Source organism: Thalassophryne amazonica, chromosome 3 (genome assembly GCF_902500255.1).
Source record: "Thalassophryne amazonica chromosome 3, fThaAma1.1, whole genome shotgun sequence".
NCBI lineage: Eukaryota > Metazoa > Chordata > Actinopteri > Batrachoidiformes > Batrachoididae > Thalassophryne > Thalassophryne amazonica.
The window spans coordinates 77,661,056-77,679,364 of NC_047105.1; the positions used below are offsets into that span (position 1 = coordinate 77,661,056).

Here is an 18,309-nt window from a genome sequence, read left to right on the forward strand (position 1 = left end):
ATGGCAACATATTGTTGCTCTCAATGGATGTTTAGAAATTAAATGTTTCTTAAACAAAAGCTTACTATAAATTTCCCTACTGATGAAGGTTGACCTTTTGCTTTAAGTGTGCCATACACTACATAAGATGTGATACTGCCATATCACACATGCAGAAGCATACTGCAGAGAACCGCTGAATAACAGCGTACATATTACCCCTGTGTGCTCTGTACATTACAGACTGCCCAAGCTTTGATTAGTTAATTTGATTAGCAAAATGATATATAAAATGTGACTGAGTGAGAGACATTTTTATTGTATGTTTATGTGGATAATGGCAAACATGGAAATATAGTTATTGACCACAGAATACACTTTCTTTGTTCAGAGACACGTGCATGCCGGCTGACACCCCAGGCCTTCTTTTTCTCAGAATCAAGGTCTTGGCCTTTGCAAAAATTATTTAATAATTTACGCACAATTTTTGCTCTTTGTTGCCACTCTGAAGGTCCATGGGTGTGTCCTGGACACCTTCATGTGTGCACCTCGGAAGTTGGGTCCTTTGAAGATGCACAGCTTTCTTTGCTTCTTTTGGCTGTTCCTGTTCAGGGTTTCAACAACAGAACATCCATCTCTACCTGGACTGTTTCACGGTCAGGATGCACAAATATGTTTCACTGACACCAAAAAAATCAGATTGGTTACTTTGGTCAAGTTATTCATCCATATCTAACTGTTGACTGGGGTACTTAAATGCCCAAAGTTTCAGACCTGTCAGATGGTTGCATATATGAGCTCACAGATATGATCTGCTATACTTTCCGGATAGGACTTTTTTTTACTAAGATAATTGTTGTGTAAATTATACAGACTAAGATTAGTGCAATCCAGCCATATTAAACTATCTACTAAAAACAGTTGATAGTAAGTATGTACTCGGAATATACAACTGCTATTGTATTTATGCATTCCCAAATAGTGATGGGCTATAAGCACTTCTGAAGATGACAGTTTTTGACAGATGGAGAGTTACACCCCAATATTACAGACATTTGAGCGAATTAGGTACACATCCTTTTGTGGCATCAGAGATAGTGATTACCTTTTTCAAACAAAAAAATAATATTCACATAAGACTGATGCTTGTGTTTGAAATGCACTCTTATTTCTGGAGAGGATATTTTTGACAAACAAGACTTTTTATTTTTGAATGCCTGTTTCAAGTCGTTTCCCCACTGGGCAATGATCCTGGGAGTTAGATTGTTATGCAGTAGGCTTTGACAGGGAAATTAGTCCATTTAGTGGTTACCTACTAAATATATTAGTTCTTGCAGCCCATCAAAATTGGACATCATGGAAATGACAGATATTTTGGTAAAAACTGGTATAATTAGAGTTCTGCTGGTAAACAAATGGAGATATCAAACCAAATGACCATTGCTGCTGATACACCAGTAGTAGTTAGCCATGTATGGCAAACTAAACTTTGTTTGTCATTTCCACCTTGTCATTAAATCAAACTTTATCTTTAAAATCCACTTATGTACCCTGATTCTAAAACAGCCCACCTCACAAAAATCCCTGGCATGTCATTACATCATTGTCATCGAGTGGATAAGTGTAATCTGTGCCTTTGTCTGCCTGCACACCTGTGTGCCGCTCTGCCTGTAATAACATGTATGTAACACCGTTGAGACATAGTGCAATATGTTTTGCATTTCTCAATGATTTCGGTACAACACAGATTGGTATCATATCGTTGTGTAATGTATGGCCACATTAATACTAAAACCTATTACTTTATACAAAACTGATTTTAACCTGAAAAAGTCATATGAATATGTTTAATACTAATCTGTTAAAACTCATTTTGCCTGGCTAGTACAGTGTTGTATTATAAATTACACTCCTGATTGTGACCCCATTGTGTTCCACCTGTTGTCAGCGTGTCTTCAACCAGCTGAACATGTTTGTAATTCACATTCGATTTATGATTGTAATAATCATAGGAACCTGCAGACCTGATGGTTCACTTTAGGTTGTAAAACATAAAATGAAAATATAGTAGAACTAAACTACAAGATGAAACTCAAGTAAATTTGAATACATATGTTATTTATTGATGTACTGAGGAAGGTCATAAGTCTTTATTGCAGTCTCATTATGCAAGTTTTTTTTCTGCACTTGTAGCTGTGGTCCATACTATTTGAATTAATAATCTTAATTTTAAATTGGAATGTATGCTTGCAGTTGAGGCTTTATTCATGAGAGCACAATTACACTCCACTTTGCTTATCATTGAAGCCTGTTGGATGTCAATAACTGTGATTCATAATTTATTTATTTGATTAAGGCATACATTGGGCAAATTTTGATAATGTCTTGATAGTTACTGGAGCTAGCTATTATTGGCAAAAGCCAATAAATCTCATCTGTACAGTGATATTGTCAAAAGAAAATGACTCAGTGAAGTGTGGTCAATGTTTTTATGTTGTTTTACAAATATGACAAAAATGATTTATTTATTTTTATTATTTTATTTTATTTTTGCGCTGTTGCTGTTAACTGCCAAAAACTGTGGACCTGAATTGATCGTCATAGACTGTCTTTCAGTCATGTCATATGAAACAGCACTGTTTGACCTGTTCTCTGTATCTTGTGCCACTGGGATTTCTGAGGACTTTGTCACAGATATCCTCACAGCTGTTCATTAATAACTGCATTTTATTCTTTGTAGCCTTGTTGCCTGGGCTGGTATGATTTTAAATCAGCTGATTTAAATCACTGCAATAAATAAAAAATAATCAAAAATGACTTTTTAGAAATCAGTACTTAAAACATCACTGAAATATGAAATTGGTACCATTAATGGTAATTGTACATGTTGTATGTGCACCTTTATATTTTACATGTCAAAGATTATAACTAACGATATTTGTATAGTCTCATTTAGTAGAGTGACTTAAATAAAAATGAAAAAAATCATGACTTTAGAAAAAAAAGTTTTTTTTTTTTTTAACCAGCCTCGCTCATTGCTATGCATGGTGCTTTGATTTGTCAGTGCCTGCAGATCAAGCAAGGTTGACTGATTAGTTCACAGTGACATGTCAGCAGTACAGTTGTTTCAAATAACCATTTATGTTGTAAATGTTTCTATCAAGGTTTAATGGTAGCTGGCCTTATATTGTTCACTGTAGAAACAAATATTTAAGTGAAAGTGTTTTGTTTAAACTAATAGGAATGCAGTGTGTGCATGAATGTACAGAAATACGGTCTTGGAATTTACCAAATTCAGAATAAATATTCATTGCCAACTTTGCAACATTATGGGGCCTTTAATTCTGAGAGTTTTGTCATTCTGTTGTAAGTTCTTGTAAAATTAAGTTGTGTAATATCCTAAAAATGATTAGTCTTCATGAGCAATGCAAACTTTCAAACCCAAGTCAAATGCTCTTTATATTAATTTTAACAACAATTTATAGACAGGTTTAGGAACATTAACAAAGCACAGCAGAGGCTACAAATTTTTAGATTTGCCTTTTGATTTGTTTGAATGTTTGGTGAACCCTGAATTTTATGCCTGCTACCCTTGAGCGGCTAGCATGCTTGACTTACATCCACTTACATGAAGTCTGACTGCCGTGTTATCATTGGCTTGGTAGTCATATCATGTAATAGTGTGTTTAGTATAATGTCGTCATATTTTTAGGATATTCTAGTGTTTTCTGTACTTTTGAGCTGGTCCCCATGGGGCCTTAAATTGTGATTGACAAAAATGACAGTTTACAATCAGCAGTTTTAAGGACTGGTGCTGAAAAGATTGCAAGTACTTCATTCCATGCCCATTCTCTACCTCTACTGTACACTTTATTGTATCCTGTCAAGTTCCATGAAGGTTTGTTTTTGTAATCTTACAAAACAGCTCTATTGCCATTGTTTCTTAGCAAAATTTGGTGTGGCATATTTTGTCATTTCGTGTTAAAAGAAAAGCAAAGAATCAATGTAGATCATGGATACGGCACTAAAATCATACGTAGACAGCTGACACTCCTGAAACATTTATGATAATCCTCTGCAGTGTGTTCTTGTATATGGTTGTGTGTTGATTGCCTTAACACCTGTTCCTTTCTGTTGATAATGTCAGTTTTTCTTCTGTTGCTGTGTGTCTATGTTGTAGTGAAGTATCAGTGACCATCTAAGATAAGACCTTTTTCTGCTGTATTCCTGAAGCTATACAGTGTTACAGTGCATCTGGAAAGTATTCACAGTGCTTAATTTTTTTTCTACATTTTATGTTACAGCCTTATTCGAAAATAGTGAAAATTTATTTTTCCCCTCAAAATTCTACTCACAACACCCCAAAATGACAACATGAAAAAAGTTGTTTTTCTTTTTGCAAATTTTAAAAAAATAAAAACTAAGAAATCACATGTTCATATCACACACCCTTTGCTCAGTATGTTGTTGATGCTCCTATGGCAGCAGTTACAGCTTCAAGTGTTCTTGAATGTGTCACCACAAGCTTGGCGCACCTATCTTTGCACAGTTATACCCATTCCTCTTTGCAGCACCTCTCAAGCGCCATCAGGTTTGATAGGGAGCGTCAGTGCACAGCCATTTTCAGATCACTCCTGAGAAGTTCAATTGGATTCAGGTCTGGGCTCTGGCTGGGCCACTCAAGGACATTCACAAAGTTGTCCTGAAGCCCCTCCTTTGATATCTTGGCTGTGTGCTTAGGGTCATTGTTCTGCTGAAAGATGAACCATTGGCCCAGTCTGAGGTCAAGAGTGCTCTGGAACAGGTTTTCGTACATTGCTGCATTCATCTTTCCCTCAATCTTCATTAGTCTTCCAGTTCCTGCTGCTGAAAAACATCTCCACAGCATGATGCTGCCACCACCATGCTTCAGTGTAGGGATGGTGCCTGGTTTCTTCCAAACGTGATGCCTGGCATTCACGTCAAAGAGTTCAGTCTTGCAGAGAAGGTTGTCCTTCTGAAAGGTTCTCCTCTCTCCACAGAGGAATGCTGGAGCTCTCTAAACAGAACTCTGACAGGTTTTTGGTCACCTCCCTGACTAAGGCCCTTCTCCCCGATCACTCAGTTTAGACAGGCAACCAGCTCTAGGAAGAATCCTGGTGGATCTGAACTTCCTCCTTTTACAGATGATGGAGGCCACTGTGCTCATTGGGACCTTCAAAGCAGCAGAAATGTTTCTGTACCCTTCCCCAGATTTGTGCCTTGAGACAATCTTGTTTCAGAGGTTTACAGACAATTCCTTTGACTTCATGCTTGGTTTGTGCTCTGATATGCACTGTCAACTGTGGGACCTTATATGTAGACAGGTGCATGCCTTTCCACATCATGTACAATCAACTAAATTTACTCCAGGTGGACTCCAGTTAAGCTGGAGAAACATCTCAAGGATGATCAGTGCAAACAGGAGGCACCTGAGCCCAATTTTGAGCTGCATGGCAAAGGCTGTGAATATTTATGTACGCGTGATTTCTTAGTTTTTGTTGTTGTTATTATTATTATTATTATTATTATTATTATTATTATTTGTAAAAGTCTCAAAAGAATATTCTTTTTTCACATTGTCATTATGGAGTGTTATGTAGAATTTTGAGGAAAAATTAATTTCATCTATTTTGGAAAAAGGCTGTAATGTGGAAAAAATGGTGCGCTGTGAATTCTTAACTTTCTCATTCTTTCCTTTTTTAATAAAAAAGTTACTTGACCTATCAGATGCTCAGGAGTGAAACGAAACTCCTGTACTATCATATTTCAATTTAGAAAAGGAAATTGATCAAGTCAGCAATATCTGGTGAAGATTCTGTACTTTGGGATTATTTGGGGTAACTTGATTCACAGTATTAAAAATAAAAGGTTTTGACATTATTATTTTTTGTTATGAATAGAACCTGATGAAAGGTTGTTATTTTTAATTTACAGACCAGCAGATTATTGTCTGTGTTTTTGACAGATTGGGTCAGTTTGTTGATATGTCAGAAATACTATATTTTGATGTTATGCATGTGCTGTAAATTGACCCTAAATACACCCAGCTGTTCTCTGGGAATTAAGTGCAGTTGTCTGCTTTTCCTTGTCAATTTTCACCAGCACGCATCCTATGAAGTGAGCCATTCTCACCTCATTTCAGGCTGTGGCACTTTTTTTTTTTTTCCTGTCCACATGGTTTATGTGTTAAATAAAAATGCATTGTGATGTGAATGCTATTGTTGTGTATTTACTGCAGTATCTCCTGAATATGTACGCTGTCATTCTGTATAAGAGCTGAGGTGTGTTGGTAACTGAGGCACATCTATTTGGATGGACAGAACTGAGTTTTCTGGCAAATAAGGGGCTCTGCCCTCATTGTATCAAAGCATAACAGTTGAGAAGAGCTACCAAAGCTCCCTGAGGTGAAGCAGCAGGCTGTTTTGTGTTTTTCCATTACTGTTCAACTTTATTGTCTTTTATATATTTGCATCATGGACTTTCCTATGTGAATGAGAATATTGCACTTTATATAATGGCTGAGTGGATCCTTGTCATTTGATTGGTGGCTTGTATGTCACGTGACATGGATTATTCGTACCATTTGCCATTGTTTCATTTACTGTGCAATAGTTCTTTTTAGCGTGTAATTTTGGTGCTGTATGAAATGTGCTATTGCATGCCCCGACCACCACGCGCGCTCACACTACTGAGGGCGGCGTTTAGCTAAACATGGAGGAGTTTGTTTTGCTGACAGGACGATTTGAACGAGCTAATTGACAGTGCTAATTCTTCACACACACACACACACAAAAACAAATCCACTACGATGTAAACCGTCTGGAGGTATGAAAAGGATGAAGTTAAGATGAAAAGCTGGTCTAATTTCTGACATGATTTTTCACTGGACTGATGAAGTACACAAAGTCTTTGGTGGGGGGGGGAGTACAGTCAGTGCATGGCATCACGGACTACATTGTCAGAATTATTTTTGAACAATCTGTTTTTCCAAGTTGACAGAACAATTTTAATAAAATATCAAATGACAAGGATCTATTTTCGCCTTGGTATAAAACAAATGTTTGTTTTTTTTCATTCTTTCAATGAAACGAATATTTAATTCAGTGAAAAATGGAATGTTCCATTCAACTCTGCTTCGCCTTGTTGAATGGAATATTCCAATTTTACACCTCGTGAATATTCATACCACTGAACTCATAAACATTCATTATTTGTGTATAATATCAATACCAGAAGAACACTGCTTGAATTTAAACTAGGTTTTTGGTGGTTTATGGTACAACTATCTGCCTCATGTTGACAACTCAAGACTAATTTCTTCCTAGGGCATACAAACAAATCTCAATGGATTCAGACACTGATTAAGCCTGAAATTAAAGTGGATGATCTCTAGCATTTGATATTGAAACAGAGTAACTTCATAGAAAAGGACAGTTTGGAGCAAGTATTCAATTTTAAGAAAGCGTCAGTTTTGACTTGATCTGATCTTTCTCTTGTTGCATTTTCAAAGAATACAGCATGCAGACCCGCTGTGCCACTGGTGTTTGTGCTGTCTTGTGATGTGTGCTGTGTGTCTTGTGATGCACTGTGTCTTGACTGTGATACCAGATCAGTCAGAGACGACCCAACTCGCTCTCATGCAATGCAGTATAATTGTGTCCAGTCATCTTATGTTGATGTATTGAGACTCTTGATCAAGTTTTTTGAGACTTACTCTTCTCTTAATCTTAAGGTTTTCTGATTCGGCTGAGTTCCGTCTTTTGAGGCATTTTGAGCCCTTTATGAGTCCTGGCTGAAAAGCATTACAGAATTTAACTATTTGCTCATTTATAAATTGGCATGCCACAAAGGATGAAAACAGCTGCCTCAACATCAACATGATGACATGATTTCAGAGACTACATCCATAATATGAGAACATGATCAGGTCAAGGTGTAGGTGCTGTGCTTTTATAAATCCACCACACTATGAAACTGCTTTAGGTACTGAATGGCAACCATAGAGGCAGACAACTGGTCTAGGTTAAGAGGTTAAGAGCCTGGCTCTTAACCTTGATTCAAAACAATTGCAAATCTTTTCCTGACTCTGCTCAAGTGCTCCAAGGGTATCCATTGATTGCACAGAGATCATAGCATTATCATTGACATCATGGTCAGTAAACCATTCCCCACCAACAAAGGCACGGGCTAGTTTTGACAGCTCTACCCAACATTTAGTCTGCAAGCACTGAACAATGTCAGAGCCTGTCCACATCCCTGACAAATGCAATTTGGGAACATTCATTTGGGAGGAATTGATTTTGCTCCCGCTCCGCACAGCACTCGCAGTACCTGAACACAGGCTGGATATTATGCCCAGCAACTTGTTGGGGGATCCTGAGAAAATGACCAATACAGACATTTTGCATAACAAATATGAATGTCAAATCTTTGCCATTGCTGGGTTGACTAACTTAAATCTTGCCTTTTTAATTGGCTATAGAGTAGAAACCCTTGTGTTTTGGGGCTGTTCTGCAACAAGGGGTGGAGCCAGGAACTTTTGCATTTTGGCAGATGCAGTGCAGAGTAGACTTCTAGTATTATACACCTTATAAGACACTTTTCTTAAGTCATACAGGCGTCATTACCAACAATAATGATTTTAAACAACTGGCTCCTCAAGAAAAGAACAACCTAGCCAGGGATTAGAGTCTGATGGCTCATCCATGGTACTGTGCTAGCCTTGTATGGATGACAGAGTGAATGGGCTCAAATAATCCAGAAGGCCCTGCCTCTTTTGCACACAATGAAATAAATCCTGTCCCTCCTACAAGGCGTGGAATTGCGTCTCCTTTCCAAAAGTGGAGAGGGGTTTTGAGCATCACCGATGGCCCTGCTAAAATTGTGTGAGTAACGGTCGACGTTCGGACTCGATTTGGATGAAGCGGTTGGCGGAAACTGAAAGACATGATGAAGACATGACTGGACCAGCGGACACAGACAGGCGACCTTACTGAAAAACACCAGCCGCCTCTTCCAGAATAACGCTGTAATAAGAAGTGAGTTTGCCGCCCCTGACTTCCACGCAGGGATGCGTGTGTCTGTTCGGTAAACCGACATTTTACCACGAGCCGATCCGTTAATCATCAGACGGCTGCCGCAGCGGAGCCGCTGTGGTGAGTCAGTGCATCGGCCACCCACAAACAGGCCGAAAACACTTTATATCGCAAACTAATGCTCGTCTAACAATAAGGTTATAGTTTCATCTGGAGACGGTAAAGGAAAACTGCCTATAAGTTTATTTTCTCCAACGATGGCGCATCGTGATACGACAGGGGGCGCCACTAGCCCGGTGCCAAAGAACAACTAGCTATCATGAAAGTTGCTTTCAGAGCAGACGTATTTTATTTGAAACGTTGTCAGCAGCAGCCAGATACCACACCATAAAGAAAAGGAAAAATGGTTCCAGAGAAAGCCGCTACATGCTGAAAATTAACTGGTGAGTCTGTGACCACAGTGCCAGATTTATTCTTTTTTTTCCTGTAGCCGTGTGGCTCATTAGTCGGTGTTGCTAACCGACTTCTGTCGCTGCAGCTAAAAGCGAAAACGTTGGTGGCCTCTTAGTTCAGCAAATCGCAGGGAACGTATTAAAACAGCAGCTGGATTCACGTAGAGAAACGGTTCCCATCACTTTCAACATGTTCCTCATAACAGCATATATTCCAGGGGCGATTCCAGATTTTTTTAAGGGGGCTGGGCTATACCGATACATGTGGTGTTTTACAAGCTTCAGGTATTAACGTTTTATGCAGTATAAAATTTGAAAACGTGTGTATTTGAAAGAAAAATGTTTTACATGGATATTATGTGGTGTTTTCTGTCAAAAGACGCCACAGCTTTGGCATACAATTTCAGACATACTGAATAACACAAAGCAAACTTGTGCTCAAGGATTTCTAGAGAGATTATGTCTATAGATTTTCATAGTTGTCTGCACAGAAAAAATTTGGATCTCACTCTCCAAGCTAAATAAAGTCTACCCTCTCCCCCCAGCAGGTGGATGCTCTATATATATGGGGATAGGTATTGATAAAATTTTATCTATGGATGCCGTTATCAATTCTGCTTATCGATCCGATTCCTTATTGATTCCCTTAGGGCTGCAGCTATCAATTATTTTTGTAATCGAGTATTCTATCGATTATTCTGGTGATTAATCGAGTAATCGGATAAAAAGTACTTTTGCGTTTTTAAACAACATCAATAGCCCAGGGCTCTTCCTAAGCAATGGCACAGTGTCCCTGTGCCAAACCCATCGCCATTTTGCTGAAATGGCGATGGGTTGTGGCTTTCTGTTCTGTTTTTTTTCCCCAACTTGTAAAATGTAACCATTTTGAGTTGTTTTTTTTTAAAGGTTGGTGGACTGGATCCCTACGTGATATTTTTTTTTTATCCCTGTTTCTCTGTGATTCAGCAGATGCATTTCAGCAGGAGGTTGAACATGCAAGACTTGCAGTTACTGTTGTTGGGAAAGTGTAGTGACACGGACCCACAACAGGGGGCGTAAATGAACGGACAGTGAAAGAGTCGAATATGAACACTTTACTGTTGTGAAACAAGCACAACCAAAACACAGATGATTACAGAATTTATGCAAATAGTCAATCTAGAAAGGTGACGTGTGGGCAGGCTCCAGGATAGAAGACGTCTGTCCTGAGAAGAACCGGAACCACACGATTTCCTCCGCCACCGAACCTGGAGAATACTGGAGCCGCCAAGTCCCGAATTCCCAGGTGGCCACAGTCTCCGGATGTCGGATCTGGTACTGCTGGCGAGGAGCAAAAACAGTAAGAGGTGGGTGCGTGCACACCCAGTAACAACAATGGTGGAAATATCACCTCCACCTCTAATACAAGAACGTGCAGGGTAATGCAGCTTTCTCTCAGGGGGAAAAGGAATGCAGTCCTAGCTCCCAATCACCAGCTCCTGCTGTCCTGAGATTAAACAGGTACTCCTGCAAAACACGTACAGAACAAAGACATATGTATAAGCACACGAACGGCTGAGAGTCGTTACCTCTACAGGTAGATGATATCTCAGCAGCGAGGTGGAGATGACATCCGGCTTTTATGGAGTGAAGAAATGAAGATGGGTGGCAGCTGTCACGAGTTGATGTGTGACAGCTGTCACTCACGGCTGTGTCCGTGGCGGCAGCGCCCTCTCGTGCCTGAAGCCCGCACTTCAGGTAGGGCGCCCTCTGGTGGTGGGCCAGCAGTACCTCCTCTTCTGGCGGCCCACACAACAGGACCCCCCCCCCCCTCAACGGGCGCCTCCTGGCGCCCGACCAGGCATGTCCGGGTGACGTTGGTAGAAGTCGGCCAGGAGGTCCAGGATGAAGCTCCTCTTCACCCAGGAGCGTTCTTCTGGTCCATACCCCTCCCAGTCCACCAAATACTGAAACCCCCGGCCCTTCCGATGGACGTCCAGGAGCCTGCGAACCGTCCGTGCAGGCTCCCCGTTGATGTTCCGGGCAGGAGGCGGCGCCGGTCCAGGAGTGCAGAGGGTTGAGGTGTGGTATGGCTTGATGCGGGAGACATGAAAGACCGGGTGGATCCGCAGTGAAGCCGGCAGCTGTAGCTTCACTGCGGCCGGGCTGAGCACTTTAAGGATCCTAAACGGCCCGATGTATCGTTCCTTCAACTTTGGGGAGTCCACTTGTAAGGGGATGTCCTTCGTTGAAAGCCATACCTCCTGCCCGGGCTGGTAAGCAGGGGCCGGGGAACGCCGGCGGTCTGCATGGGCCTTAGCCCTCGTCCGGGCCTTCAACAAGGCAGAACGGGCGGTGCGCCACACCCGACGGCATCTTCGCAGGTGGGCCTGGACCGAGGGCACACCGACCTCTCCCTCCACGACGGGGAACAATGGGGGCTGGTACCCCAGACACACCTCAAATGGGGAGACGCTGGTGGCAGAGGACACCTGGCTGTTATGGGCGTACTCGATCCAGGCCAGATGGTGACTCCAGGCCGACGGGTGCGCGGATGTAACACAGCGGAGGGCCTGTTCAAGTTCTTGGTTGGCCCGCTTTGCCTGTCCATTCGTCTGAGGGTGATACCCGGACGAGAGGCTCATGTTGGCCCCCAGTTCTCTGCAGAAACTCCTCCAAACCTGTGAGGAGAACTGAGGACCATGGTCCGAGACAATGTCCGCTGGTATCCCATGCAGACGCACGATGTGGCGGACCAGGAGGTCAGCTGTCTCCTGGGCCATAGGGAGCTTCGGGAGGACCACGAAGTGGGCCGCCTTGGAGAGACGGTCCACTATCGTGAAGATGGTCGTCATGCCCTGGGACGGCGGGAGGCCCGTGACAAAGTCCAGGCCAATGTGAGACCAGGGGCGACGAGGCACCGGAAGAGGTTGCAGAAGTCCTTGTGTCTTGGAGTCGTCTGCCTTGCCCCTGGCACTGGTGGTGCAGGCCTGGACATACTCCCGGACGTCGGCCTCCATAGACGCCCACCAGAAGCGCTGCCGGACAACTGCCACGGTCCTACGCACCCCTGGATGACAGGAGAGCTTGGACCTGTGACAGAAGTCCAAGACTGCAGCTCTGGCCTCTGGTGGGACGTATAAACGGTTCTTTGGTCCAGTTCTGGGGTCCGGGCTCCGTGCCAGGGCCTCCCGGACGGTCTTCTCCACGTCCCAGGTGAGGGTGGCCACGACAGTGGACTCCGGAATGATGGTCTCCGGTGGATCCGACAGCTCGGTTTTGACTTCGTCTTCGTGTACCCGGGACAAGGCATCTGATCTTTGGTTCTTGGTCCCGGGACGATAGGTGATCCGGAAGTCAAAACGCCCGAAGAACAGTGACCAGCGGGCTTGCCTGGGGTTCAGCCGCCTGGCGGTCCTGATATACTCCAGGTTCCGGTGGTCAGTGAAAACCGTGAACGGCACAGACGCTCCCTCCAACACGCGTACATTACGGGACGTTGTGCGAAGACGAGCGAACACTGCATCAGAAAGCCCGCGCACGTCTCCGCACAACCTCCGTACGGCTCTGGGGGACTTATGTATGCTTCAGGGGATGGTGGGGGGGGTCGTTGAACGACCAGAGGAATGTCTATATTCTGCACTGGGTCGGTAGGAGGAGGAGCTGCAGCAGCGCCCTGAGCGCGCGCTTCCACCTGCGCGGTGAGAGCCTCCATCCTGCGATTAAGGATGACGTTTTGCTCAGTCATCAAATCCAACCGAGCGGTAAAGGCGGTGAGGATTTGCTGCAACTCACCAATTACGCCTCCTGCAGGCGCCTGTGCACCCTGCTCTTCCATTGGTTGTCCAACAGATGGTTGACGCCCCTCGGGATCCATGACGCTGGCCGAGATATCCTGTTGGGAAAGTGTAGTGACACGGACCCACAACAGGGGGCGTAAATGAACGGACAATGAAAGAGTCGAATATGAACACTTTACTGTTGTGAAACAAGCACAACCAAAACACAGATGATTACAGAATTTATGCAAACAGTCAATCTAGAAAGGTGACGTGTGGGCAGGCTCGAGGATAGAAGACGTCTGTCCTGAGAAGAACCGGAACCACATGATTTCCTCCGCCACCGAACCTGGAGAATACTGGAGCTGCCAAGTCCCGAATTCCCAGGTGGCCACAGTCTCCGGATGTCGGATCTGGTACTGCTGGCGAGGAGCAAAAACAGTAAGAGGTGGTTGCGTGCACACCCAGTAACAACAATGGTGGAAATATCACCTCCACCTCTAATACAAGAACGTGCAGGGTAATGCAGTTATCTCTCAGGGGGAAAAGGAATGCAGTCCTAGCTCCCAATCACCAGCTCCTGCTGTCCTGAGATTAAACAGGTACTCCTGCAAAACACGTACAGAACAAAGACTTATGTGTAAGCACACGAACGGCTGAGAGTCGTTACCTCTACAGGTAGATGATATCTAGGCAGCGAGGTGGAGATGACATCTGGCTTTTATGGAGTGATGAAATGAAGATGGGTGACAGCTGTCACGAGTTGATATGTGACAGCTGTCACTCCCGGCTGTGTCCGTGGCGGCAGCGCCCTCTCGTGCCTGAAGCCCGCACTTCAGGCAGGGCGCCCTCTGGTGGTGGGCCAGCAGTACCTCCTCTTCTGGCGGCCCACACAACAGCTGTTTTTTTTTTTTAAAGTTACCGTGTTTGTGAAGCATTGTGTGTTGCCCAGAAAAAGTGAAACACTTAGTGCGAGTCTGAACAGCAGCCGGCTTCGACTGTGGGTACCCAGCTGTTGTCGGTCAATAGTCACTCACCACGTCGAGCAGACCGCATGTTTTTTAATAATAGACAAACACACTGCTTCACTTTAAATGTGCAGTAAGTCTATTTCAAATGATCATTGTGGACCCTCTTTCTCTTAAAAGGCTTTATTTTACTCTGTGTCGCATTGGAAAGCGGTAGCTTTAAGGGCTATTAGCTGTTACACGGCCTGAGCGCATGCTCTAGTCTTCTTCTGTTGTTTTTCTGGGGACATTACAGCGCCACACACAGGCCTGGCATATGTACTACAACATTTAAACGAAGCTTCGAGGCACACAATTTCACGATCATTTTTTGTAATCGAATTATTCGAGTTATTCGAGTAATCGTTTCAGCCCTAGATTCCCTTATCAATACCTCCTGTGAATTTTCTGTGTAGACTTTACAGGTTTTCTATGTCGACAACATTTTGAGTCTTAAAGTAAATAAATGTGAAATTGGTCACTGGATCCTTGATCTCTGGACATAAATAAACATAAACAAAATCTGTAGTTTTTGTCAAAAGCATTTACTTTCAGATATTAATGAGACAAATGTAACTCCATAGCCTGTGAGTGGAACTCTTGCAGCCACCGGTGCTGCACGTCAACATCGATGTAATTCATAAAGAATGGAGGACCTCTTATTTTTGGAGAAAAACAAAATGTTTTGGTCTGTTGTAGTTTGTTGTCTGTATTACAGTGTTTGGAAAGAGGTGTCATTTGACTTAAAATGATTTGCTTTAAATTTATCTATCGCGCTAACTTGACAGAGAGCGCCGCAGCATTTGTTTTTGAGGGTGTTTGTCGGGAAAAAGATCATTTCTCTATGTTGATCACAGACCCTGCAGCGGGTCTGTAATCAACCGCTCCTGCAACACGGCTCTGCTTTGAAGCTTGAACCAATGAAACAGTGCTCAGACCCGCTGCGTCATTGGTTCTTTGCTTCGCTGCTTTTCATAAGCGAAAAGTCTGCTTCTTACCAACAAAGGTTTTTAATTGTTGAAGCTTTCATTTCACCTGCAAAAACATGTTAGCGATCTAAAAATTATCAGACCAAAATTTATCAGAAGATAATTGGTCCAATGATGGTTTTCAGAGTTATCTGAAAAGCTAATCCAATAATGAAAACATTAGCTTTGATAATTAGCGGATTAGCCGAACTATGCTCACCACTGTGTGTGTGTATGTCTATCTATCTATCTATCTATCTATCTATCTATATATATATATATATATATATATATATATATATATATATTTTAGGGGTGTCGTAAAAATCGATTCACGTCCGAATCGCGATTCTTATTTATTACGATTCTGAATCGGTCCAAAATGCCCAAGAATCGATTTTTAAAAAGCATTTTTTAAACATTTTCTTGCTTACTCGCTGCATATACTGTTTGTCAGGCAACAGCTTCCTTACTACCGTACTACAGGTACGAGGGGGGGTCCGACGTGCTTCAAACACTCGTGAGCTGCAGAGTTCAGTGGCTGTAGCTTAGCATGGCGGACACAGAGCTAATTCAACCAGCACCGTCTTTGCTGAAGGCAAATGTTTGGGCGCATTTTGGATTTAAATTATTTGCTGCGTGAGAAGGAGCTTGACATTACTTATGCAGTGTGCAAAATCTGCAAAATGAAAGTCAAGTACTTCGGAAAACACTTCAAATCCGCAAGTCCACATGCTACGCCATCACCCAGAGCTAAAAGAGGGGAGCAGCGGTCTCTGTCGACTACTGACCAGCGCTTAGCTAAACTGCCAGCCAACTCCGAACGAGCAAACCAGATAAGTAAATTTACATCTAGAATCACTTGATTAACCTTGTAAAGCTGCATTTTCTTAAACATAAACATTTTTAAAGTAATATAACTATTTCTCAGAGCTCTTTGAATTGAAAATCGATTCTGAATCGGATCGTCGCCCCAAGAATCAGAATCTAATTGAGTCGTGATTCACATCCCTAATATATATATATATATATATATATATATATATATTAGGGCTGGGCAACGTTAACGCACTAATGTTGCGTTAATTATTGAGGTTATTATCGCCGACAATTTTGTTCCTCCCCTTAACGCTGCATTTTTTTTTGGTTTTTTTTTTTTGCCTTTTATGACTATTGCTCATTGCCTTTTATTTTGAAAGCGACGGTCGGGGGCGAGCTTACGCTGCTGCTTCCTGCTGATAGCTGAGTTCACACAGAAAATGACACGAGGATCGAGAAAAGTACAGGCTATGCAATGCACAACAAAACAAAATGCAGAAAGACGCCGAACGTTTGAATGGACATTTTCGGTACAAAGTTCTACAGGATCAGGCCCGGATCCAGACCGGTTTGGACCGATGCAGCTGCATCGGTCAAATTTTTTTTTTTACGAATCGTTCATCATCGGAAAAAAAAAAATCTTGAATAATCTCGAATAGCCGAACGTGTCCCCGCGGTGAACACAGATTTTCAGTGGTTTTCATGTCAACCTATAGTCCGTAAATTATATGGATTTTTCCGAGTTTCAGAGTCATACGGATGTACAAATAAAGTCGGATATTCAGGGTTTGGTCTGTAATAAACTATTTCTGCAGCAGGGCTCCACTTTGAAACCATGAACCATTGAAACAATTCTTCGATCCAGTAGCTCGTTGGTTCTTTGATTCACTGCTCTTCAGAAACGGCAAGCCGCTTCTTAACCCCTCGCAAAGCCATTAAAATATCGTCAGTCACTTTTGTGTGGATTAAAGTCACTAACTGGGACTCTTGTCTTGTTGCTGTCAAGAAACGAGAATCGTCCTTCGTTCCGTTCACACAGCTTGAAACGCTTGCGCGGCTGAGACAGAGTCTGGTCGGAATTAATAACTTCAAAATGAATCGCCGCTTTAAATAAAATGACACCTCTTTCCAAATGTAATACAGACAAGAAACTACAATCGACTAAAACGTTTTTTTTTCCTCCCAAAATGAAACGTGCTGTATTTTCTTTTCAAATTACATCCTGAATTGAAGCACAGCAGCTGTAAGCTCAGCTCAGATATATGGAAACACATTCATGTGTTGGGAAAGTGTAGGAACACGGACCCACAACAGGGGGCGCAAATGAACGGACAATGGAGGAAGTCAAATAACAACACTTTACTGTTGTGAAACACGCACAACAAACACAACCAATTACAATATCAGATAATAAGCCGAATCACAACGGTGTCGTGTGGGCAGGCTCGAAGATAGGAGACGTCTGTCCAAGTCGAACCGGAACCACTCGATTTCCTCCACCACCGAACCCCGGGAATACTGGAGCCGCCAAGTCCCGAACTCCCAGGTGGCCACTGCCTCCGCTTGTCGGATCCGGTACTGCTGGCGAGGAACAGAAACAGTCAGATGTGGGTGCGTCTGCACCCAGCAACACGTAGGGTGGAAACACCACCTCCACCTCTCGTCAGAAAAAACACTGTAGTGCAGGAATGTGAGTACTTATCCAAAATACAGTCTCCTGCTGTTCTTCTCTCTTTCTGTGTAAAGGCAAAAAGTTTTTAATGGTCAAAAGATAATCCGTTAGGCTGGATACGTTACCTCCTTGGTAGAGCGATATCTCGGCAAAGAGGTGGAGATGTCGTCCTGCTGATATACCGATGCTGATTCAATGAGTGGTGACAGCTGTCATAGGTGATGAGTGTCAGCTGTCACCCCGACTGCTCCTGTGAGGCAGCAGCGCCCTCTGGTGCCTGGAGCCCGCACTCCAGGCAGGGTGCCCTCTGGTGGTGGTGGGCCAGCAGTACCTCCTCTTCAGCGGCCCACACAACATCATGCCAGTGTCTGAAAGGAAATGCTTTTGACAAAAACTATAGATTTTGTTTATTCCTATTTATGTCCAGAGATCAAGGATTCACCATGTAGAGTTCATTATGTGCAAAGTTTAAGGATCCAGTGACCAAATTCATATTTATTTAATTCAATTTAATTGGCTTATAAAGTGCCAAATCACAACAAAATCTAAATATACTAAAACAAATACATCACAATTGTACACATATCAAATTGTGGTA

The 18,309-nt window shown here is 42.7% G+C and overlaps 1 protein-coding gene and 1 long non-coding RNA gene across 2 annotated transcripts in view; one reads left to right on the forward strand and one right to left on the reverse strand.

Annotated features, from left to right (window-relative positions):
* Positions 1–254: 254 nt before the first annotated feature.
* LOC117507121 lies at positions 255–1,926 on the reverse strand. Its single transcript, XR_004559623.1, has 2 exons — positions 1,551–1,926; positions 255–620 (listed from the first exon to the last, which is right to left on the reverse strand). It is a non-coding gene; the product is annotated as an uncharacterized LOC117507121 (long non-coding RNA).
* Positions 1,927–8,710: 6,784 nt separating this feature from the next.
* elmo2 (engulfment and cell motility 2) overlaps positions 8,711–18,309 on the forward strand; it is a 132,792-nt gene continuing 123,193 nt past the window's right edge. Inside the window, exon 1 of the mRNA XM_034166893.1 lies at positions 8,711–9,034. The gene's annotated coding sequence lies outside the window, so the exon portion shown is untranslated. The remainder of the gene's footprint in view (positions 9,035–18,309) is intronic.